The sequence below is a fragment of the Toxorhynchites rutilus genome, chromosome 2 (genome assembly GCF_029784135.1).
Source record: "Toxorhynchites rutilus septentrionalis strain SRP chromosome 2, ASM2978413v1, whole genome shotgun sequence".
NCBI classification, from domain to species: Eukaryota; Metazoa; Arthropoda; class Insecta; order Diptera; family Culicidae; genus Toxorhynchites; species Toxorhynchites rutilus.
Window position 1 is genome coordinate 45,638,890 of NC_073745.1, and position 25,940 is coordinate 45,664,829.

At 37.9% G+C, this 25,940-nt stretch overlaps 1 pseudogene; it reads right to left on the reverse strand.

Moving 5' to 3' along the window:
• Positions 1–19,590: 19,590 nt before the first annotated feature.
• LOC129772415 (U4 spliceosomal RNA) lies at positions 19,591–19,788 on the reverse strand (annotated as a pseudogene).
• Positions 19,789–25,940: the final 6,152 nt, after the last annotated feature.

Here is a 25,940-nt window from a genome sequence, read left to right on the forward strand (position 1 = left end):
GAGTTGCTTAACATATACTTTTACAGTTTACGGCGAAATAATTTCCAAAATGGCTTGGAACATTCGAACGTGAACATGAATGGGGAAAATGGGGGTTTCAAGATGTTTTCCTCGCGTTTTATATGTGGACTAATGAGTTATTAACAAAAAAGTGTTTGTTCACGTTCACGAGAGCTCTAAACCAGCCTTTACCACGATCGATTTATTATTACGAACGGACTGAGGTTCAATCCTAATAAAGATACTGCAGAACTGAAGTTCTATCGAACTCGCCGAAAATTATCAACAAGAACGCGATATGATGGATAAAGCTTTCCGGTTCTTTTGGAAGACTGTGAAGCAACTACAACATCTTGTAGAAACTAGATCTCTTTATAATGCCTTTATCGCCTGTTTAAATGTATAATTATAATGTATCGGATATTTCAAAATAAAAAAAAATGTTTTTAATATCAAAATAGCAAAATTTATAGGGTAAGTCATATTAGTACTGATGATAGCCAAGTACACCGATTAGCGTTCAAAATTTTGGGTGAGTATGAGTTTAGTGTGATCCCAACTTCTTCATGATTTTTATGATGTTATTTAGCCTTTCGTAACAAGACAGATACGTTCCTTTTAAAAGTATAATTTATTCATTTCAAAAGTGACGGCGAAGAAGATATATAAATTGAATGATTAATGAAACTAATTCTCTACAAAGAATAATCATTCTCTTTTAAACCAGATTTTTGAATGAATCTGCTAAAAATTTGAGGTGAACTGGCATTTTTTCTCAAATTCCATGATGTAGAAACATATAACCTAGTTCTTCAAAACAAAAAAAAACAAAGGATCAGATTATTTGGAATCACATGCCATTATTTCGCTTTCCGACTATTTCCATATTCTCGCTTTCCCATAGAAGGATGAAGGTATGAAAAAATACATTCACAAAGTCAGCAACTCTTGCAACAAAACAGCAATGGAGTGCGCCCGCTGTGCAGGGATCATGAGGAGACCAACGCATTCAGAACAAAATGCAATTCTTTTGCTTATCAGGTCAGTAGCGACAACAACAAAACGTGAAACAAAGAACGGCAGGAAACGAGCCAGAGAAATTTTCAAAAAAAAAAAAAAAACATGCAGACAGGGCTCGATAGATCCCTGGATAGTGGGATAGGAAAAAAGGGGCAGACCATAAATCAAGAGTAGCCCGATATACCTCACAAGTCGATGCCCGGCTGGGTGCCAAGAAATATTCAGCATCCCATCGGGAGCGTGTGAGACGTGCCAAGCCAACCGAACCAGGATGCCGGGAATTCGGTGCGCTTTCGATAAAGCTGTCAAAACATTTCCACTTCACAAGCGTGTAACATGTCCGAATGGTTCAAGGCCGTTCGGTAGTTTAACTGCCAACCTTGAAGCGTAAGTTGTGTCCGTTGTTTTCGAAAATTGCGGTTTTCGGTTAGAGATTTGTTCCGAACGGTGGCGGCGCTTTGGTTTGGGGGTGCAAAGCAATCAGTCCAAGGTCACTCGGTGGGAAACTGGAACTAAATTGGCGCTTGAATTTAAATGAAAAAAATGATAGATTCTCTGTTCACAGAGGGACTGTTACTTTATTACGTTTTGTATCGATTATCGTTGATTGGTCAAGTCACATTCGCATCAAGGAATTTCTTTGATGGCATTAGTCATACTTATAGAATGAAAATTTGATAATGAAAATTTAATAATATTCGTAAATTATATTCGTGTGAATTTACAATTCTTCGTGAAAAGTCTTAAAAGAGAGATAGATTTAAAGTAGAATGGTTCGCAACATTTTACAGCGAATATAATAAATTGGATCGGCAAAAGGTGCCATAAGGAATGAACGTCGTTTCACCTTATGGCAGGGACACTTTCGTTCTCCTCCGCTGGGATCACTTTGAACACCGAACGAGGGAAGCTACAAATTCGGTCGTTACGAAGCGTAAACGCTGCTTCCTCTGGCGCAAGTGACGCGGATGCATATGCACTTGTTGGGTAAGTTATTTCCAGCGACAAACAGCGGAAGATGCATCGCATTCCTGCTGCACACAAGGAGACAAAACGACTTTGGCAGTGCGAAACTGACTCGAAAATGCAGTCTCACAGATCACACATAGTCTTCATTTTACAAGATGCATTCATTGCATAGTGTTGTAACACAAAACTCAACATGACAGATGATGACTCTCGTCGCTATCCCATAGCAGGGATGCTGCAAAAGAAAACAACAAAGAAAGGCCCAAAGCACCATCGGAGACTTCAACATTCATTTACACACCACGCCGCACAGCAGGAAGCGCAACTTAATGTCTCCGTGAAATCTTCCCGGGACGACCCGCAGACAAAAGGAGGAACCTCGTGCAGAACAACAACTCCTTCGCCCCGGTGCAAGTTCCGTTCCTTCTTTCCGTTGCTCTATCTCTCCGTCGGTCGTATGTATGTCATATCGGCTGATGCATTCTGATGGCATGTTCTTTCGTATCCCCAGGAGTTCTGGGTATTCTTTCCTCCGTCGCTCTGCCTTCGGTGGGATATTATTGTTTTTTTTTTGAAAAATAATATTACTGGTTTGTTTTGACACTGGCAGCTCTAGCTTATTGAATAAATCAATTCACTGTGCCTCATGCCGGCCCTCCGCCGGGGAAACTAGCTGGCGAACGGGCACTGAGAACCATTGAGTTTGTTTTCCAGCTCCAAATTTAGGGACTGAATAAACACAATTTTCCAGATGAACTATCACCCGCCGGTTTCGGTGCCACGGTGCCCCGCGGAGTTGCAGCTTCAGTGTTAACAGATTTATCACCGGGGTACGTCCTAATGAAGACACTATTACGGGGAGTGGAGGCACAGCAAAATGGTCCACTCTGCTTTCTCTAATTAAAATTAATGGATCTGATGAAAGACACGAACGCTTGGCCTGAAAGGGGACAGCGTGCGGCAAGCAAACTGCACTCCGGAGGATGCAGCTGAGAAAGCGTAATCAAATTTGGCCCTACAGAAGCATCCTCGGGAAGTCACTTTGGCTTTGATGATGCACTTAGAGGAGAGGGATGAAAAATGGACCGTTTTATTTCGATGCGCTCCAAGATGACTACTGACTGGACGAAATAGGGGTTGTAATTGTCGCGATGGAGTTTTCCCATCTTGAGATAGTAATCTGCAGAAAACCCATCAGCGAGCCTTTTCATCGGGATTACTTTTGGTCAACGGCCAAAGTTTCCGTTCTAGTTCAGTCCGTTCGAATCGAGCTGTTCTTTTGAAGAAATATAATTTTCAGGTAAATATACTGAGCAAAACTATTTCCATGATGAAACAAATCTGAAATTTAATAAAACTGTTAAAAATATCGTGCAAAAATTTTGAATTTAATATTGAAAACTGTTTTATCTGAAAACACTCACCTTCGAATGTTTTTTGACGTAGGACTACGTCTTTCATTTCTATTGATCCAAAAACTTGTTTCAATAGTCTTAAAATTGCTTTCAAAACAGGCTATTGAAATCACCAATCGGTATATAAGCGAGCGCCGCTCGGAAATCCACTCAGTTATAATTAAACAGCGATGGGAGCATGTTGTCGCTGTTCTGCTGAAGCTCTTCGTTTATCATGAAAGCGCGGATGAACGGTGTCACCAAGAGCCTGTTTGTGCACCTCAGGCCAGAAGGGAATCCATCAGGAGGAAAGTGATGACACAAACGGTTCCCCGGGAAGAGATCGGAGCAGCCGCCACACACACACATACACACATACACTTCATTTGGATGCCATTCAGCATCGAGAAAATTTCGGAAAGATTCAATCGTTGCTGAAAAATAATCTGCCAGTTCCCCTGAGAACTGAAAAATACATTCATGCGAAAGAGTTCATTTTAATGTTTTCTATCCATGTAACACTGCGACCAAATATTTTTCAATTAAGTGCTATTAACAGGTGGTTATCGAGTTAGCATTAACCACTGGTGGGCTTCGACTATCGAGGAAAATCTGGAAAGAACTAATCGTTGCTGAAAAATAATCTGCCAGTTCCCCTGGGAATTGAAAAATACATTGATGCGAAAGAGTTTATTCTAATGTTTTCTATCCATATAACACTGCAACCAAATACATTTGGTTTTGTGATTTTTCAATAAAGTGCAATTAATCAGCAGGAAAGCTTCTGAAGATAATTTTCCCCCATCAGTAGAATATTTTCGTATCAAATACAGTTTGCGCGCGCAATGGAAAATGTTTCCCATCACGAAAATCATATAATTTTCAATCAATTATTGCTCAGTCGCCCAAAGCATCAAACTCAAAGAGTTCATTCGCCTCTAGTTTGCTGGATGGTGAGGGATCAAGGGATTCATTACCTGGCCTGACCTAACCTGAAACGCATTCAGTTTGTTTGGGACTGTGACGGAGCGCAGAAAAGCCGATCCATGAGAAAGAGAAGAGAAAACGACCGAGAGAATACCAGCATCGAAAATTGGTTCCGCTTGAGACATCGGAGCAACCGCCGCACACACACACATAAACGCGCGCAACTCTTTACTTTTGCTGGTTATCGAGAAGAATCCAGAAAGAAGTGATCGTTGCTGAAAAATAATCTGCCAGTTCCCCTTGGAATTGCAAATTACATTCAAGCTCTTTCAGTTTATTTTAACGTTTTCTATCCATATAATACTGCGACCAAATACAATTGGTTTTGTGATTTTTCAATCAAGTGCAATTAACAGGTGGTTATCGAGTTAGCATTAACCACTGGTGGTGTACTTCGAGATGAATCCGAACGAATCCGTTTTCGAAGTTCTCCAAATATTCATTTATTCATTCATTCAGAATGGATTCAGATTCAACTTCAAACAAATGATCACTGAATCAACGATAGTCCTACGTCAGCATTGCGGTTATACCATAGATATAACCCACTTCCTGTTTTTTTATTAGATAATCATCCCAATTTTCTAGAATTTAACGGCTGGCACCACCAGTGGAACTCATTAAAAATGTAGATATTTTTTTTATCCAAAATATATATATATTTTTTAAGGCTCATTTGGCGTCACGGGGCCGAGAGTTCAATAGTTCGACAATGTTTACCTTATAACTGTGTTAGTAATATGTAACCGATTACTCGCGGTTGGCTCGAGGTTAGTATTACAAGTGTTTTCGTAATTGTGATGTTGCTGTCTCCAATGCTCTGTACGTGTGCCCGACATGGGATACTTCCTATTGGGATGCAGCTGACCATTAATCAATGTCAGACCTTGGAGGCAACCTCTCTGTGCGCGGGGTCAAACTTCGGCACCCTCGTCCCATTGGTAGAATGTAGATATTAGTTTTTCTTTAAAATAATAGAATTCCCACACTTTCCAAAATTCTAGATTTTTCAGAAAAGTAGCACAAAAGATAGATTTTGTTGTACTATTCTGTATTGACAACTATGTGAAGATCATCAAAAATTACATCGCTGAATCGCTAAACATAACAAATACCCATAAAGGGTGTGTCACATCAAATTGCATCACGGAAAAAACGCTGTAGAAATTTACTTTTTAGGAATTATATCTTCAGCTTTCGCTTATAATCAGATAAGAGTGTATAGATCACGTTGGCCATGCTTCACTGTCAATTTTTCGTATATTTGGAAAAATGTCGTCGAACGAAAAAGAGCGTCGTGAGTTAATCCTGCGCACTCATATCGAGAATCCAGAGTTGTCACATCGGGACATCGGTAAGATGCTGGGAATCGTCCAATCCACGGTCAGCAGAGTACTAAAACGATACATCGAGAACCTAACCATCGACCGGAAGGTGAAGAACGGCAAAAATGGATGCTCCGTCAGTGAAAAAGATCACAAGCGCGTAGTTAAGCATTTTAGACGTGATCCGAGAAGTTCGGTCCGGGATGTCGCTAATAAGCTGAATTTGTCAAGTTCATTCGTCCAGCGGACCAAGCAGCGGGAGGGCCTGCGTACATACAAGGTTCAGAAGGCTCCTAACCGCGACGAAAGGCAAAACATGGTGGGGAAGACGCGAGCCCGGAAGCTGTACACCGAAATGCTGACGAAGCCGCATTGCCTGGTAATGGACGACGAAACCTACGTCAAAGCGGACTTTCGTCAGCTGCCGGGCCTGTTGTTCTTCTCCACAGAGGACAAATTCAGCGTTCCGGAGGAGATTCGCAAGCAGAAACTATCCAAGTTTGCCAAAAAGTACATGGTGTGGCAAGCGATCTGCTCTTGTGGAAAGCGGAGCGCCCCCATCGTGATGACCGGCACGGTAAACGGGCAGGTTTACCTTAAGGAGTTCCTACAGAAGCGCTTACTACCACTATTGAAGCAGCACGAGGGCCCGACCATCTTCTGGCCGGATCTCGCTTCGTGCCACTATTCAAAGGACGTGTTGGAGTGGTACGAAGCCAACGGGGTCACCTTCGTGCCAAAGGAAATGAACCCGCCCAACGCGCCGGAGCTTCGCCCAATAGAGAAATATTGGGCGATTATGAAGCAGGCCCTCCGGAAGAACCCAAAAGTTGTCAAATCGGAGGCGGACTTCAAGAGAAAATGGATTTCTGTTCAAAAAAAACTACAACCTGACGTTGTACAGAACCTTATGGACGGGGTAAAGAGGAAGGTGCGAGCATACGGGCTTGGGCTCGAAGTATGAATAAAAAGAAAATGCCAAAAGTTGTTTAATAGTTTTTATTTTACTGTCTAAAATTTTCAAAAGGATCGGTCTACTGGGCGAATTTCTACAGCGTTTTTTCCGTGATGCAATTTGATGTGACACACCCTCAAAATATGATTAAAACCCTTTTTTACGCTTTCACACAATTTTGGAACCGTATATTTTAGCTGCAGTATGCATTTTCTATTGATCATTTTAAAACTACAAACAAAGTTATCCTCAAACACCGGAGCTGTCAGACTCATCCATCACTCGGATCATATGACGAAAAACACTGTCCACTCATATGGACCAATCTCAACCATCACAGAATTATTGACTTTTTCAATTTTTTATTGCTCATGTTAGCCTAGATCTCTATCTCAATCAAAATTAATCAAAAGCTGACAGTCTAACATATGTTGTTAGTTGATCATTATTTGAGGTGAAACTAAAAGATTCATGTTTATTTGTTTGTGTATTTAAAGGAGGTTTCAAAATGTTACAGTTCATTCGCCTCTAGCTTTGGAAAAGTTTTTTTTAGACTTTCGCTTACTCTATCTAGTGGCCTTGCGAAAAGCCCTTTGGGAGCCTCGCCACCGCTCACGGTCGGTCGGACTGATTATTCTGGCTGAAATATTGGGTTGGGGAATAAATTCTCAGTGTTTGTTTTTTTTTTTTATTTTATAACGATTTATTTGCTGTTTGGCAAAGGCAAAGTCCGATACAAATCTGTCTGCGTTAGTTGTATTTTTGAGTTATTTATTTTTATTAGTTTTGAGGCTCAGAAATCGAATACCTAAAAGGCAGCCTGGAATATTTACGATAGCACGGAAATTGTTTGCAAAGTTCCAAAATGGCGACTTTGACGTCGATGACAGGCCCCTTCTAAATTCGGTGAAGAACTTTTCAAATCACTTTTGAAAATCGACTATTCAGCAATGTATATGTGTTCTATGTGATGGAAACATCTTTTTTCCACGTGTTTGCCAAAACCATGAACTGAAATTGTGTTTCGAAGTGATTTAAAATTTATCGATTTCCCTCATCTATCTCTATCTCTCTCTCTCTCTCTCTCTCTCTCTCTCTCTCTCTCTCTATATATATATATATATATATATATATATATATATATATATATATATATATATATATATATATATATATATATATATATAAAAATGTTCTGTTCGTTGTGTACGCGTCAAAAACTCGAAAAGTGCGGGACCGATTGAGCTCAAAGTTGTACACAATATACAACCCTTTCTAAAGAGTGTTGGTACGGCACAACAAATTGGTAAATTGGAAGAAAAATGATTTTATATATGACCAGAGTGCGTTTCTGAAATTGAGCTTCTAATAAAAATCGACTATTCAGCAATGAATATGTGTTCTATGTGATGGAAACATCTTTTTTCCTCGTGTTTGCCAAAATCATGAACTGAAATTGTGTTTCGAAGTGATTGGAAATTTATCAATTTCCCTCATCTATCTATCTATCTATATATAAAAATGTTCTGTTCGCTTGTGTACGCGTCAAAAACTCGAAAAGTACAGAACCGATTAAGCTCAAACTAGGATACAATATACAAAACAACCAAACACATCTAGGATTGTTGTTACAACATAAAAAACAGGAAGTGGGTTATATCTATGGTATAACCGCAAGGGTGACGTAGGACTATCGTTGATTTAGAGATCATTTGTTTGAAGTTGAATCTAAATCTATTCTGAATGAATGAATAAATGAATATTTGGGAGACTTCGAAAACGAGAGCGTTACGTTGGAGGCACAAGGTTTTATGCATCCAATATAGGATACGAAAAACCTTGTTCTGAAGAATAATCTTCAGAAGCTAACCTGCTAACTGTACTTGATTGACAAATCACAAACCCAAATGTATTATATGGTGTTTTATGGATAGAAAACATTAAAATAAACTCTTTCGCTTGAATGTAATTTTCAATTCCAAGGGGAACTGGCAGATTATTTTCCAGCAACGATTAGATATTTCCACATTTTCCTCGATACTGGAAGCCCACCAGTGGTTAATACTAACTCGATAACCACCTGTTAATAGTACTTGATTGAAAAATATTTGGTCACAGTGTTACATGGATAGAAAACATTCAAATAAACTCTTTCACATGAATGTATTTTTAAATTCTCAGAGGAACTGGCAGATTATTTTCCAGCAATGTCACAAGTCACATATAATCTCGTATCAAATCACAATCGCATAAAATATCAATCAAAATATCGATCATATATATCTAAAATCGCATAAAATGCAAAAACACGATTTTTCATGTCATCGATGGATTGAGTGGTAACGTTGTCGTATCAAATCGCATATCAGTCCAAAAAGCATCGCATATCGTTATATACGGCTTTATATGCGTACAAAATATGGCATATACATATATCGCCTCCACTTTTGTGTGTATAAGCTAGTTATCTGCATCATATATCATACAAATGTGGCTTGGTTGTATGTATATCGCCTCCAATTATAGCTATTCATACGACTTAATGTTTGCTGGGTAGGCAACGATGTTGTCTTGTCGATGTCCTCACGAAAAATGAATGTGTCTCACCACCAGAATATCGCTTAAGTATGCTTTTTTGTGTGTGATTGAATCGAGAGAAGGTGTGGTTTACGATGGCAATTTGGAAGGCAAACTAGAGGGGAATGAACTCTCTGAGCTCGGAACTTTCGGCGACTGAGCAATAATCGATTGCGGGCGCATACAATATTGGATACGGAAATATCCTACTGATGGGGAAGAATAATCTTCAGAATCTATCCTGTTAATTGCGATTGATTGAAAAACCACAAAACCAAATGTATTTGGTCACAGTGTTACATGGATAGAAAACATTCAAATAAACTCTTTCACATGAATGTATTTTTAAATTCCCAGAGGAACTGGCAGATTATTTTCAGTAACGTTTAGATATATCCACATTTTCCTCGATACTGGAAGCCCACCTGTGGTTAATGCTAATTCGATAACCATCTGTTAATAGCACTTGCTTGAAACATATTTGGTCACAGTGTTACATGGATAGAAAACATTCAAATAAACTTTTTCACATGAATGTATTTTTAAATTCCCAGAGGAACTGGCAGATTATTTTCAGTAACGATTAGATATTTCCACATTTTCCTCGATACTGGAAGCCCACCAGTGGTTAATACTAACTCGATAACCACCTGTTAATAGTACTTGATTGAAATATTTGGTCACAGTGTTACATGAATAGAAAACATTCAAATAAACTCTTTCACATGAATGTATTTTTAAATTCCCAGAGGAACTGGCAGATTATTTTCCAGAAATGATTAGATCTTTCCGGAACTTTCTCGATGCTGAATGGCATCCAAACGGAAAGAATTCCGCGCGTGTATGTGTGTGTAGCGATGTCTTCCCGGGGAACCGTTTGTGGCATCACTCTCCTCTTGATGGATTACCTTCTGGCCTAAGGTGCACAAACAGGCTTTTGGTGACACCGGTCATCCGCGCTTTGATGATAAATGAAGAGCTTCACCACAACAGCGACAACATGCTCCAATCGCTGTTCAATTAGAACTGAGTGGATTTCCGAGCTACGCTCGCTTGTATACCGATTGGTGATTTCAATAGCCTGTTTTGAAAGCAAATTTAAGACTATTGAAACAAGTTTTTGGATCAGAAAGTAACAAGTATAGAACGCGTAGACATTTCATCTTTCGAATGAAGTGTTAATCATACCATTTCGTTTAGCTGTTTAGGAGCTATTAACGCTCAAAATCTCGGTCTCCGGCGTAGCGCTTTCGTTTTCGAAACTTTGATTTTACACCCCGGTATAGAAATGAAAGACGTAGTCCTACGTCAAAAATGAAAAATTCAACTCAACCATGCAACCGCAATGTGCCACAGCAAAGCGTAGCAGGGTGCAGCTAGTTTGATATAATTTTTGAACCGGGAATAAGTGATAGTCGCTAGGGGCGAGGTCTGGGGAGTAAGGAGGATGCTCGAACACAGTCCATTTGAATTTTTTCAATTGCTCTTGAATTACGCGAGCAGAATGGGGCCGCGCATTATCGTGGATGAGGAACACTCCTTTCGTCAATAAACCTGGCCTTTTGTTCTTAATCGCCGTTCATAATCGGTCCAAAACTTCAAAATAGTTCGGTGATGAAACAGGCGTTCGGCGGTCAACGATTCGAAGAAATTCGTGACGCAGTTCAACTCGTACATCAAAAAGTTGGACGCTACGCACTTCGCGATCGGAATAGAAAAACTCGTGCCACGCTATGAAAAATGCCTCGAAAATGCCTTACGGCGATTATGTAAAAAAATAGAAAATAAAACGTAGATTACGAAAATCACCTTGTTTTTTGTCCTAACTTTATTTTTCCGTGATTTCTGAGGCACTGAAACTTATTTTTTGAACAATCCTCGTATTTTATGCTCAAACTAGTTCACTAGTGTGGCAACATACCACAGAAGAGATTTCATCCAATAGGAAACCTTGAAAACAGATTTTTTCTTTGCGTAAACTTTAAACGAAAAAAAAGAAAAGGAACAATACTAGTGATAAGAGAAAAGGTATAATTAGAAGAGAGAAAAAATAAATCAAGGATTAAATTAAACCTAAGATGAATACCGAAAAAACAAGTGAGAGTATAAAGAGAATAAGAAAAAATAATTTACAAAAGTAAATAATATAGAAGATAAAAACAGTAAAACATGAGAGGATATAGAATATTAAAACAGAAGACTTTAGGAAAAAATTAAAGTAGATTTATAATAATGTGAAGAAAACAAAGAAGTGGTTTTAGGAAGAAAAGTTACATGGAAATATAAAAGAAGATGAAGAAAATGAAATGTGAAAACACGGAGGCGCAAAATGGAGAAGAACAATGAGTGATGAGAATGAAGGCAGCAATATAAAGGAATGAAGAAATCAAATACAAAAAAAAATATAAAAATAATATATGAAATGGAGGATGTAGGAAGCACATAAAGAGGAAAACAAATTGTTTTGAGTACCAAAGTATCGAAAAACAAATGGATAGAGGACAAAATGGAAAGGATAAAGAAGAACTTATAGAGGGAATGGAACAAAATGTAAAAGTGAATAAAAAGCAAAGAACATAGAAGATAAAATAGAGAGTGAAACATTGTATGACAAAGAAGAAGAAAATAAAGATAAATTTAAAAAATTGCTATTGCCCACAGATAACTTATAACAATTAATGTGTCCATCAAAGTGGCATTTTAACATAATAAAATTATAGTTGTAACGCAAAAAGCTGGAAAAACCAGAATAGCTTTGCTTTTTCTGCAACAATAAACGTGATTCACAGGTACAGGTAAACCTTTTTTTTGTGCGGGGGATAGGGACCTTACAAAAAAATCGTGCAAAACTTCACCAGTAGCTTTAAAAAGTCGTCTTCGGTCAAGTATGAAACAGTTCATTCGCTCATTTCTCCACACCTAATTATAAATCACTCTTGTATCTGCTTGGAATAATCATGGCGAAAAGAATGCAGCAAGCAATCGTGAGATTGCACGATGAATCATTTTACACTCCCCGACCATCTTCATTTGGTACTGATAGTGAATATAACAAAACAAAGAGTGGAAAACAACATTCAATGAATGAATACTACTTTGGAAAGATCGCACGAAACAAAATAACAAGTGAGTCAAAATAGACTGAATCTGCGTGTATGTATGATTTTATTTTCCCTTGTACCCTTTTCCTTGTCAGCATTCAAGTGCACATGAATCTACCTTCCCTCTCACCAATAACTTGCGTTAATATGGTCTTTTGCGTTGGCTTAGATCGTTTCATACTAGAAACAAAAAAATGTCATTGCAATAGTGCACAGGAAACAACTCGATTTCAACTATCTACCTATATTTTACTATCGAAATCGAGGCTAATTGATTACTATTTGAGTGAAAAACGAATGATTTTACAGTGACATTCGCTGGCTCAAGCAAAATTTTCCTGTTCCCATACCTGTGTTCGGTACACAATTTGCAAACAAAACTTTTTCTGTGTGGTGGATAGGGACCGCATAAAAAAAGTTTCCCCCCAGAAATTAACTCAAATCCACGCCATTCACCGTTCGATTTCCTTTTGTTTCCCTACACAAACAAAAACAGGTTTTACTGTATATCAAGTAGGAGGAATCATTAATAAAGAAAAGAAAATATGATTCAAATAAAGACGAGATGACAAGATGAAATAAAGGTAATACACAGTGAATGGGATAGACAAGAGGAATAAAAGGTGAAAACAGAAGATAAATGAAATGTAAGCTAGTAGATATATATACATAAAAATAAAGAAAATAAAGAAAATTAGGGTATATACAGGAATAACCCATAAATAAAATAAAAGAACTAACAGGAAGAGAGTAAACGGTAAAAAAATGCACAATAAAAATAAAAGGTATAATAATAAAAATATGTATAATAAGGAAATAGAGCATAAACATGACATAAAGATACTGAGGATTGAGGGGAAAAAGGGTTGAATTGTTCAAAAGAATACAGAGGAAGAATGAATTAAGCACAAAAGGAAAAAAAAATACACAGAACAGTGATTAAAATTCGAATAGAATAAAAGAGAAAAGAGGGAAGAAGAAAAATAAAAGGATAGAGGAATAGAATAAAGGATTGCAAGGCGTTGTAATACGCATTAGAAAGAGATCTGAGAGAACACAACGCGGAAGTAGACAAGCAGTAACCCACAATTGGTATCAGAGACCAACCAATTGATTAGTCACAGCGCAAGGTAAGCAGTCAATCAGCGGAGTGAGGGTGAGAACGAGAAAAATGGAACGAGAGCATGAAGTGTATTCGGAGATCGAGTGTGTAGTGTAGCATAAAATAATGTATTTTTTTTATTTATCAAATCAAATCGCGAAATTGAATATATATGAAGAAAAAGTATAAACAGATGAAAAAGTAATATAAAAGTAACATAAGATTAATTTGAAAATGGATTAAGATAAAGAGAGGAAAGAGTGAATATAAAAAAATAAAATAAATAAAATTCAAAAAAATGAGCAATGCCTTTCAAGATGTAAAGGAAAAAAACAGCAAATGCAAGAAGATGTATGGAGTAAATGATTCGCAAGATAAGCATAAAGACGTTATGGAAAGGATAGATAAAAAATAAAAATTATGTATTAGATGTCCCGGTAGGTTTCTTTGGTTTTACAACAGATGGCGTAACTTGATTATTATTCCAGTGAATCAAATTTCCGGACATTCGCTGGAAAGCTACTGTCATTGTGCGTTTTTTTCAGTATATATCTTAAAGTTGAAGCGTAAACAACATGGTTTTTTGCCATTTCGTATATGTCGAATTTCGTACCAACGAGAGTGTTTTTGCGGGGAGTGTTACTTCATTACATCAATATGAAGAAAAAAGCTGCGGAAAGTCATCGCATTTTGGTGAAAGTTTGTAGTGACCATGCTTCAACTGAGCGAACGTGTCAGGCATGTTTTGCACGATTTAAAAATGGTAATTTTGACTTGGAAGACGGAGAACGTTCCGGACCGTCAAAAAAGTATGAAGATGGTGAATTGGAGGCTTTACTCGATCAAGATCCGTAACAAACAAGAACTGGCAGATACACTTAGCTCAGCAAACCATATCCGATCGTTTCAAGGCAATGGGAATGATTCGAAAGATAGAACACTGGGTGCCCGTATGAATTGAAGCCACGAGACGTCGATCGCCGTTTTTTCACGTGCGAACAACTGCTCCAACGGCAGAAAAGCATCGAATCGTTACTGGTGATGAGTAGTGGGTCCATTACGACAATCCTAAACGTCAGGCAACGTATGGATACCCCGGTCATGCATCAACATCGACGGCCTCGCGGAATATTCACGGCCAGAAGGTTATGCTGTCTATTTGGTGGAACCAGCTGAGTGTGGTGTACTATGAACTGCTAAAACCGAATGAAACCATTACGGGAGACCTCTACCGACGACAATTGACGCGTTTGAGCCGTGCACTGAAGGAAAAACGGCCACAATACGAGCAAAGACCCGAGAAAATTATTTTGCATCACGACAATGCTCGGCCACATGTCGCGAAACCGGTCAAAACATACTTGGAAACGCTGCAATGGGAGATGCTTACCGGTACTCCTATTAATAATACAACCATTCCATGCAAAACCGATAGAGTGGTTCTCAGATTTTCGTAAAAAAGATGTAGTTTTGTTCCTAATCACAAAATATCACACTTGTGATTATGTCAACAGCCTGAATGGAACATTTTTTATCCGAAAAAGAATTGGTAGAGAGAAAAGAAACTGTTGAAAGAAACTATTTTTTATCCTGCATCCTACAGTGGAATGATCCTAATTTCAGGGTAGTTAAATGTTTTCGGTACTAAAAAAATAATAATTATATAACCAAGAACGCGATAAATATACTTCATTGATTTATAGCAATTGGTTTATCATTTTCAACAGTTCTAACTGGTTACTATCTGAGATTATGTCATATTCCAGGATAATGGAACGTTAGAGACATGAGATCACTTCAAAACACAATCGTAATCGCGAATGAAAATGAGCTGCTCTCAATTGAGCGACAAAATGAGCATTTCCATTGAACTATTGGTGTGGGAGTAGCATCCATCAATTACTGTCTGAAATGGTTCATTTTCACTCTGGTATTTTTGAATGTAATTTTAATCTATATTTCAATTTGTCCAAATGATATGCCTCGATGCGCAGTTTGTCTGTTTTCAGTTTTATTCGTGCACTTGTTTTGATTTTGATTTTCATATTTTGTTAGTGTCTAGCATGCAGAATTTATGTGTCTATAATGATTCAAACGTCCAAAGATTTCCATTCGATACAAATAACAAATGAAAGGGTGTAAGTGACAACATCGACTACCTTTTTTGGTCATAATTTAGCTGAAAACACGTTCCCAGCTGTATTTGACAATGTGGAAGATAGGTCAGAACCTCACCTATCGGATTCTATAGCAAACTCAAACTGAAACGTTTTACAGTTGAGTTATTTACTAAAGCAAAAAATATTAAGAGAAATCGATCAAGTCACTTGCACTCCTTTTCTTTTGAGCCCCTCAAATAGTAATTCTGAATGTTCGACAATGGAAAAATCACAACATTTCAAATGTTCACAAATCAAATTATTCAGCTGGCCCCCATTTTCCCTATATTTTTCAATGTCACACAACATGACACTGTTGTAACGTGAGCCAACGCGGAGTGTAGGGTTATATCTATGAATGGATTCAACCTTCACCTATCAATCACGACATATTCAACAATGTCATCTCCGGACTACTCTCAGCCAAGTCAGAAGTAAGTCATCAAAGTTGGGCTGGAAAAACAAACAACTGTCGGATGGATGAAGAGTTCCACTGAGGTTAAAAGTGTGCTCGAACTCAGGTATCAGTTTTCTTAACAATCAGCACGCGTTACCTATTTCCCATTTCACATTTCTGTGTGCCTAAAGTTCGTCCGTGGACCCTTAGGACCCTCCTCCGAGCTTGGGGAGGGCGGCCTCGGAACAGCAGATGACGTTCATCCGCTTATCTTCGTACGACTGCAGGCATTATCAAATTTCAATTTTATAATTTATTCAAATCCATATCCCCGACTTGAGTGCCACATTTAAACGCTATTTATCGAGAACGAACAAGCCGAGAAATACACGTTTCTTTGTCGTTGCTGCCATTGTGGTTCGAAAGTGAATGAGCGAAGCGCGAATTGCTGCTGCTGCTGTTTGACAAGGAACAGCTTCCGAAAGAAAGGGCCAAAAAACAGAAGACAACAGCTCCATCAAGATCGCTCCTGGCTTCTGGTTTTGCAGAACCAAATTATCGCCACTTTCACAACGTGCCGCGCGGACCGTTTCCTGTTCTCCTCGACAAAAGCGATCCGTCCGCAGCGGAGGTTTGTCGCGGGATTTGCCTAATGTGCTTTTGACAGCTGGAAGAGACGTTGACGTCTAATGCTTACTTTTTGGGAGCATAATTTATGCACGCCTTAATGCTTGTTCCATCCGAGAGCCGGAGGAACCGAACGGGAGAAGCGAAAAAAAAAATGCGGAGATAAAGCGGAAAATCTCCTGCAGCTAGCAGGAGACGTGCAAATCAGTTTATCAAGGACGAAGGGCCGTCGCATGCTTGCCGGGCGAACATTTTCAGCGGGAGGTGCTCCGGACTTGAGTGATAATCAATCATGGGAGAGACTTTGTCATAATCAGCTGAAAGTGTTTGATTCCTTGGGGAGCCTTTTTGTTGTACACTCGTTGTAGGAATAGGATTCAATGTTCTATTGTGCTGGATCAAACATTAAATTTCCCGAAAAATTGGAAGATGTATGGCCCATATTGATTTCAAGATCGTCAATGTATCATTCTTTGTTAAAAACAGGTGCTTCGACGGACACCAAATTACCGGTGTGGATTCCAGAAATAAATAAACTGGTAAATGATCATTATGTTGTGTGCTTTTTTACTCCCTGCAAATTTACAGCCGCCCATTCACCGAACTCATGTACACCTTGTTAACCGATACGCCGTAAACTGTGAAATCAGCACGTCTCCTTGGTAAAGCGCTCGCAGCTCAATTCCGGCCGTTGCAACCAGCGGGACGCACTTCAAACAGATCGTAAAAATGCACTCTCCTCGCAAACGCATACAAACTGTTGCTGCGGTAATCGAATCGCACCCCCAGTGCTGCTATCGTGATTGCCAGTGAGACATTTCATTTTGAGTCCCCAAAAAAAAAGCATCGATCGGTGGCAGAGGCGGAGGCAGCCCCGAAACGATCAAATAACACATGTTTTTTGGCCCCGAATACCTGCGCCGATCGTTAAATTAAGCATTGTGGCTCAACGCGGGTGGGAGACGAGTGAAAATTTGCAGGCTCGTAAAAATCAGCAGTAAATTGTCCCAATTTAACAAACCGATTAACGGCAATGCTCCGGCTGAATCGACAAGCGGAAATTAGATTTCTGGTTTTATTGGTGGAGTAATGCGGATTAATTGGGACCCCGCAGGGTTTGAATAACCAACGATGATGATTTGCATCCATCACGGGTGAACTATGTGTTGTAAATCTTTCCGATGGTTGCTTTCATTCTCCAAGCAAATACCACCTTCCCATAGGTATCCCGTGAGAACCGTGTCGCAGCTGCACCACGATAAGAAGCACCTTGCCAATTTACTAACCTTTCGTCGACCGCGGAAGAAGGGAAAAGAAAGTTCGATCCACGAAGCACTTTGTTCTATTGAACACTTTCATTGGCCGTGACCACGACTTGTGCAGGTCCTGCCCATCCGACCAGCCATCGTGATATTGGCATCGTCAAACCGCTGTTGTTTGATTGAACCCTGCCTCCAGCGTCGTTTCTGCTTTCACTGCCATTGCTGCTGCTGCTGGTGGTAAATGGCATTTCAATAACTCATCTTCAACCAGCCAGATCACCAACTGTTGATAACACAGCAGCCCCAGCAACCGCTCATCATCATCAATAGTGGAGGAAACCAGCGAAGCTGGCAAGCGATTTAATACTCTTTTTTATTTGTTTCGAATCATGTAAAAATAAACGAAAGTCCCGCGCACCAGAGCGAGGGGAAAGAAAGAAGAAATGATAGTTTGGTCCAGCCATAAATCCCCTGGGGGGACTCCGTGTACACAAACGACCGACAATTGTGGAAAGGAAGCGGCTCCAAAGGAAAGAATAATACACCATTGGCACGGATGCTGCTGCTGCAGTCAACTCCGCGGAAGATCAATACACAATAGAAAACGGTTTCCCATCTTCGCTATCTGAAATTTGTGTAGTTGCCGCGGGTAATTTCGCTTGGACTTATAACATTTGATGGTGGGGTTGCGTTGCGGCTTGTTTGTCAAACACAATTGCTAGAACCATTGAATGGGGAGCTTTCGCCCACTCAATGCCAATTGAATGAATCAGCTGGTTGCACATCTGTGATATTTTTCTTCGAAAACATGAACATTTTAGGACGTTCTTGTTTAACTGCAATGGATTTTAAATGTCTTCCTAACAAACATCCGCTAAACGCTAATAATTTCTGAGTAAAAAAAAATTCTAAGAAACGAAACTCGGGGCTCTCGCGAAATAAGTCCCACATTTATTGTTTCTAAGCAACCTTTTTTTCCAAGTTTGTAATTTATCAAGATGTGTAAAACAATACAATATGATCCTAAATTCTAATGTACAACAAACATGATAGCAGGAAACAATTTTTTGGATTGAACCCCCAACCACCGAAACTAAAGAAAACAAAGGTACGAAAAACCAATTCAACTAAACGTTGCTTTTGACACTTTCTTCATATGATGGTAGCTACCAAAGATATAATTTTCCGTTTCCATGTGCAGCCATTCCACGCCAAATTGATATAGCGGTTCACAGATTTTCGTGAAAATAGGTAGTTTTGTTTTTTATCGCATTTTTTTTGTCATTATGGCGATTTTTCTAGGGTGGTTCGAAAAATATTTGTTTTACCTTTTTTTCCAAATGTTCACCAGCATTGAAAAATCTTAATTCACAAACTAAACAAAACGCCTTTTCTCAAAATCGTGTTTTTTTTAACTCTCAAAGTAACAGTAGACTTTTTGGTAGTTGTATGGACTATTCATATAATTTTCGTTCAGAATTTAAAAAAATATGGTTTTCAGATAAAAGAATTTTAATTTTTAAAATATTGTTTTTTTTTTGAGAATTTGTTTGCCATTTTTCAATAAAGCCTTGAATATCCTATATTCCATTGTCTAACCAAAATTCAGTATTTATAGTTTTTGAGTTGGAATTTTCATTGAAATTTTAATTTTTGCCCACTTTCTTCGAAAAAAATTAACTTGAAAACTTCAAGGTCTACAAAAAAATGTAAAAATTACACTGACAAAAAATATTTAAAAAATTGAAATTCTTTTTTTAAAAAAAAAACTATGGATGGGTTATACCTATGATATAACCGTAAGGTTGACGTAGGACTGCCGTTGGCTTAATAATCAATTGTATTTCTTCAATTAGCAATAATCCCACCTCGGATGTTCCTCATTGGGTACGATGTCGCCGCTGCGCAGAGCTATCGTTTGTGTTTATTGATTAAATTATTGTTTAAACTAGCGAATGAATGAAACTATTTACGAATTCAATTGCAAACAAATACCAATTTAGCTCAATTCATGAATTATGGTAGTAGTTAGCGCAGCAAATAGTTATCAAAATTTTGCCTAATCATGAAACGGTATGCGTAGAAGTTCAGTGAGCTGGCGACATGAAGATATATGTTCCAATGCAGTCTTGAATAATCGAGCCAAAGCGTTGCATTTGTACCCACTTCTGTAGACCGTGTTAGCTAACGAACTCCGGTTTGCAAAAATGCAAGCGAGTACAAATGTACCCGTAGTTTGCATCTATTCTACAATGCTAATTTCCCCAGGCTCCATGTTTTTGAAATCTGTGTTAGGGAAACATTCCAATTTGCAAAAACGCAAACGAGTACAAAAGCACCCGCAGCTCTTATCCATTTTGCAATGCCGATTTCCCAAGGCTTCATGATTTTGGAGCCTGTGTTAGGGAAACAATCCAAATTGCAAAAATGCAAACAAGTACAAAAGTACCCGCTGCTTACATCTGATTTACTATACCAATTTCCCCTGGCTCCATGGTTTTGAAGTCTCTGTTAGGAAAACATTCCGATTTTTCGAAACGCAAGCGGAGACAAAATTACCCGCAGCTTGCATCTATTTTGTAATAGAGGCGAATGAACTGAAAAGTTAAAAGCCTCTTAAATTCAACATCATCATCATCATCATCTATTTTGCAATGTCAATTTCCCCCCGGCTCCATGGTTTTTAAGTCTGTGTTAGAGAATCATTTCAATTTCCAGAACCGCAAGCGAGTACAAAAGTACCTGCTGCTTGCATCTAATTTGCTATTTGGTTTTGAAGTCTGTGTTAGGGAAACATCCATCCATTCCAACGATCGTACCTCAATCGTTGCGCAATCATAACTGAATGGATTTCCGATCTCTCACTCACTTATATACCTATTGGTGGTATTTCAACAACCTGTTTTGAAAGCAATTTTAGGGTTATTGAAACAAGCTTTTGGATCAAAAAGTAACAAGTATATGACGCGTAGACATTTTATCTTCCGAATGAAATGTTTATAATACCATTTCGTTCAGTTGTTTAGGAGCTATTAACGCTCAAAATCTCGATCTACGGCGTAACGCTTTCGTTTTCGAAACTTTGAACTTACACCCCAGTATAGAAATGAAAGACGTTGTCCTACGTCAAAACTTTTTGACGTGGGACTACGTCTAACCGGAGTATATGGGTGGTAAAATGAAAACCTAAACACAGAACATGCAGGAAAAAATGAAAGATTCCGAATGCTTATAATTCGAACATTTCTTACTGGATCGTAAAGATGTTTGCATCGATTGATAGGGAATATTTCTACGCTTCTATCGCAATCAATAAAATGTTATTTTTCATTAGATAAACAATTGAATAACTGTAAAATGTTAGGCGTTATCTAAACGCCATAACTGCCTCATTTTGATTGGCCCGATCTACGGTTTCCCTAACACAGCCTTCAAACCCAAGCAGCCTTGGGGAAATCGGCATTGCAAATACATGTAAGTCGGGGGAGTTTTTGTTCCGACTGAAATGTGTTTCCCCAACACAGACTTCAGAACCAAGGTGTCTGAGGAAATTGGCATTGCAAATTCATGCAAGTGAGTGGCATTTTTGTTCCGACTGAAATGTGTTTGCCTAACACCAAGATGTCTGGGAAAATCGACTCTACAATAAATGCAAGCTTCGAGTACTTTTGTACTTGCTTGTCTTTGTGCAAACTAGAATATGTTTCCTTAACACGGTTTCCTATACTTAGGAACCTGGGAAAATCGTGCAGACACGAGAAACGAATGAACTTTCAAGTTTATATCCTTTATAGTATAAAATTGACCTTAAATGGCATTATACAATCTTTTTACTCACAAAGCAAATTGAATTCAATTGAATTCGGGAATTGTTTCATTCCATCAAAAATTTAATCAATACAAACAATACAATCAATGATTGCTAAGCTAAGGTAGTCCCACGTCAACCTTGCGGTTATATCATAAACATTACCCACCCATTTTTTTTCAATTTTGAACGAAAATTGTATGAATAGTTCATACAACTACCAACAAGTCAGCGGACTATGTCGTCGCCTTCGTATTCAATTGGAAATGAGTTCATTCTTCACCGTCAAATGGGATTCATTGCATTTTGAAGTGACTCCTTCCTGGCTGAATTCGTTTTTCTCTATTATGTATCACGTATGCATGTATTGCTGTTTGAGTTCAGCGTGGTTTGACATATACTACAGGTGAGCTAGATTTTTTGTATCGTACACGAAAATTACTTAACATATAAAATAGCGGGAAGTGTTGTGTTCAGAAACACTGACAAATTTGTGAAATTTGTTGATATAAACCCGTTTTTTTTGTATGTTTTTTTTTGACAAAATTGAACTCGAAGACAAAGTGAATAAAAATTTTGTTTAGACTTCCTCCCAAACTGCACGCTATTTACTACTACTAACGCGTGCACCTTTATAGCATACCTGATAACTGTCTAATTCGTTGGTTTGAGTACACGGTAGACAATAAACAGTCCATCAATGGTGTAACTCATTTTTGACGTAGTTCTACGTCTTTCAGGAAGGTTGCCAAATCAGAAAACAGGTCACGTTTTTATGAAATAAAGTCAACGTTAATAACTATTTTCACTCTGAACGAATTCTCATGATTTGCATACCAATCGAATCGGAAATTATCTAAGATTTGTGTGATATGCTATACATTACAATTCACTGATCTCCAAATGGTTTAAATTCATGAAAACTGGAAAAACTTCCTTTTTTCCCATACATTTGTTCTGCCGATTTGTGTGCTAAACCTACCCGTATTTCTATTGCTTTTAACTCGAACATTTCTTGACAGATCGGAAAGATGTTTGCATCAATTGATAGGAAATATTTCTACGCATCTATCACAATTAATAAAATATTAATTTTTATGAGATGAACAATTGTATAACTGTAAAATGTCAAGCGTTATCTAAAAACCCTAACTGCCCAGTTTTGATTGGCCCGATTTACGGTTTCCCCAACACAGACTTCAAAATCGATGTACCTGTGGAAATCCGCTTTGCAAATATACATGCAAATCGGAGATATTTTTGTTCCCACCGAGCTGTGTTCCCCTAATACGGACTTCAAAATCAATGTGCCTGGGGAATCCGCTTTGTCAAACTTTGCAAGTCGTTGGTATTTTTTCCCCATTGAGCTGTGTTTCCCTAACATGGACTTCAAAATTATTGTACTTGGGGGAGTCCGCTTTGGAAATACATGCAAGTCGGGGGTATGTTTTGGTGTTGAGTGCTTTTGTACTCGCTTGTTCTTGTGCAGACAAGAATATGTTTCCCTAAAACGTAGTTTTGAACTGAGAAGCCTGGGAAAATCGTCATTTCAGATACTAGAGGTGAATGAACTTTCGCGGTTAGCGAACTACGTAAACATGAGATGTGCAATAATTTCAGAGGGAAATGTAAAATACAATGATCGTTTGACAATTTTTCCGTTCACATATTTTGGTAGTCCTAGGCATCATTCAAACGAAAAGTACGTTCATCAAATTACTTTGTGACGAAGAACATAATCTATTACAAAAATTTCGATGCAATCTATAATAATATTCGAAGTGGTAAACAAGTGGATTGCAAAATATAATTGCGTAGTTCTACGTCGAAAATATGTGGTCGTGTCCTAGATACAACCCCTTACATTTTTTTTTGCTTCAGAAATCAAGTTTTAAGATATGGTCGTAAAAATAAGATTGTGAGCGCGGGTAAAAAGATTCATGTCAGGGGAGTAGAAGTATGAAGAAAAACTGGTTGAATGAAGAGGCAAATTTGTATTCATTAGTCACTTAAATTAGAATAAGTATTGATTAGAATAGTTCATCAGTCATCCTCGTTCTCAATGCTCGTCAATTCATTTTCACATTATGTTGACGGCGAATGCCGAAGTAGTCCTAGTCAAAGTGAAGCTACATAGAGGAGAGTCGATCTTCATTTTTCATCTTCGAAGATTTCGGGCCCTGATGAAGGGAAACATCATGAAAAAGGTTGGCTTCACCTTCTAGTTGGATTTTTTTATTTATTTTATTTTTTTTACTAATTCTACCCAAACAGCATCATAACAAAGTAATATGAGCTATTTTTCTAAGTTCTCTATCATGCTTCGATACAACATACAATTTTGAAAGTTCCTTATATCGAAGTTTTTCTTTATTGGTTTGGCATGGAATGGCTGTATGGTTCAATATGATTAAAAGAATTTATTAAAATTAAATATGATTGAAAAAAAGAACATCAAAAAATTACTACGGATATATTCAAATAGAGTGGGAAATATTGACCAAATTTCCTATGTTGTGGCATACAGGACCGTATTCACGGTTGTGGGGCTTCGGAGCCAAGTTAGAAAATGTCATATGAAATAAGAAAATTAAAGTGTAAATAGGGCGATTAGGACATGAAAGATAACGTTAATACAATAAAAAAGTGATAGTTTCATTTAAATTTCAAAATGTGATGAAGTCTGCATTCAAACGGTGATTCGATTACTTAAGTACATTATTTTTATGACACGAGACATTTATTTCATCAACACAAATTCAGATAATATTTTTTTATCTTTCATCTAATCTTGATGAATTTCGTTTTGGAAATCGATTTTTTCCTAAATGCGTTTGACACCATTACACTCAGATTGAACTGGAATGTAACTACATCATTAGGAAAAGTGGATCGCATGTTATGTTGATTATGCAAGTTCCGATTTTGCTGAGTATTCGCACATTTACTTAGCACATACTAGTTCTATTAGTTAATTGTGAATCTCTGGACCATGTTGTAGGAGATGCGAGAAAATCCGATTAAAAATCAAACAAGACATAAAAAGTAGAAACATATGAAATATTTTATAAGAAGAAAAATATTACAAACAATGGTAACGAACGAGGGCAACTTATTAAATGGCTCTGGTATAAGCGAAACATTTACAGTTTCTATTACACAGTCTTGCTCCTGCCAGCGAGCAGTCAACATTAAATCGCGTTGCGATTTGGTTCGTAACCTCAAATCCAAAGTGTTATCCGATGAAACAATACAAAATGTTGGTTTCCATTCCGCCTGGTGGAGACCACTTGTATGTTTTGGAATCATACGCACAAGTAGTTGTTTTTTTATGCGTTATCAAATATCACCATTACCTCCGAGATGGAAAACAACGCTTATGGTAACAAATAATTAACCATTCGTCTTCAGTTGATTGCGCAAATTCAATCGAAATATCGACTCTTTTCAGGGCCCTTGATGGCCCTTCTATTGAATATTTATCTCAAAAGATGCATTATAAAATAATTCTTCTTATACGGCACTAATGCTCCTGAGGAGATTCGTCCTCGCGATGTAGACTATTAACGATTCGTTTTAAATTTAATACTTAGTTGAGATATCTTTTGCTAAATAATACGCATGAGTGTATTCAGAAGTGGTAGGTTGCGTGACAGTGTAATAGTGCAACATTTTCGTGTCAAATGAGCACGTGGACATGTACTAGATATAATTTTAAAGCTGTTTAAAGTTTTGGGATCTACTAGTTGTTTCAAATAGCATAATGTGTGTATGTGTAGAAAAAGGCACACAATGTTCTTTCTTTTTTCTGTTTATTACCCAACTTTGATTGGCCAAGGATATATATTTTTTCAATCATACCATTACGAAACTTATTAGTCCAATAAGGCAGCTTCACTTTGCTTCATAAAATGTTCCAGTGGGCATTTACAGCACATTGAAAAATACTCGAGACTCTATACAAGGGTCAATTTATGCTTCCAGAAATGGTTGTGTCCAAGAAACGACCGCATTACTAATTAGGACTACGAAATTTTTGCTTTCAAATATATTGTTTATATTTGTATATTTATTATAAAAAAATGCAGTGTAAAAAGAAAAAAAATGCTTTGTTTGAATTTCAAACCATAATCAATGAGAGAACTGAAGCAACAGAGTCAACCTGCCTCATGAACAAAGGACGAATAACATTGGAACAATTCTGGTTCGTACTCTCTAAAACACGTTAACCTTTGCATCACGATACCTTTTTTTAAA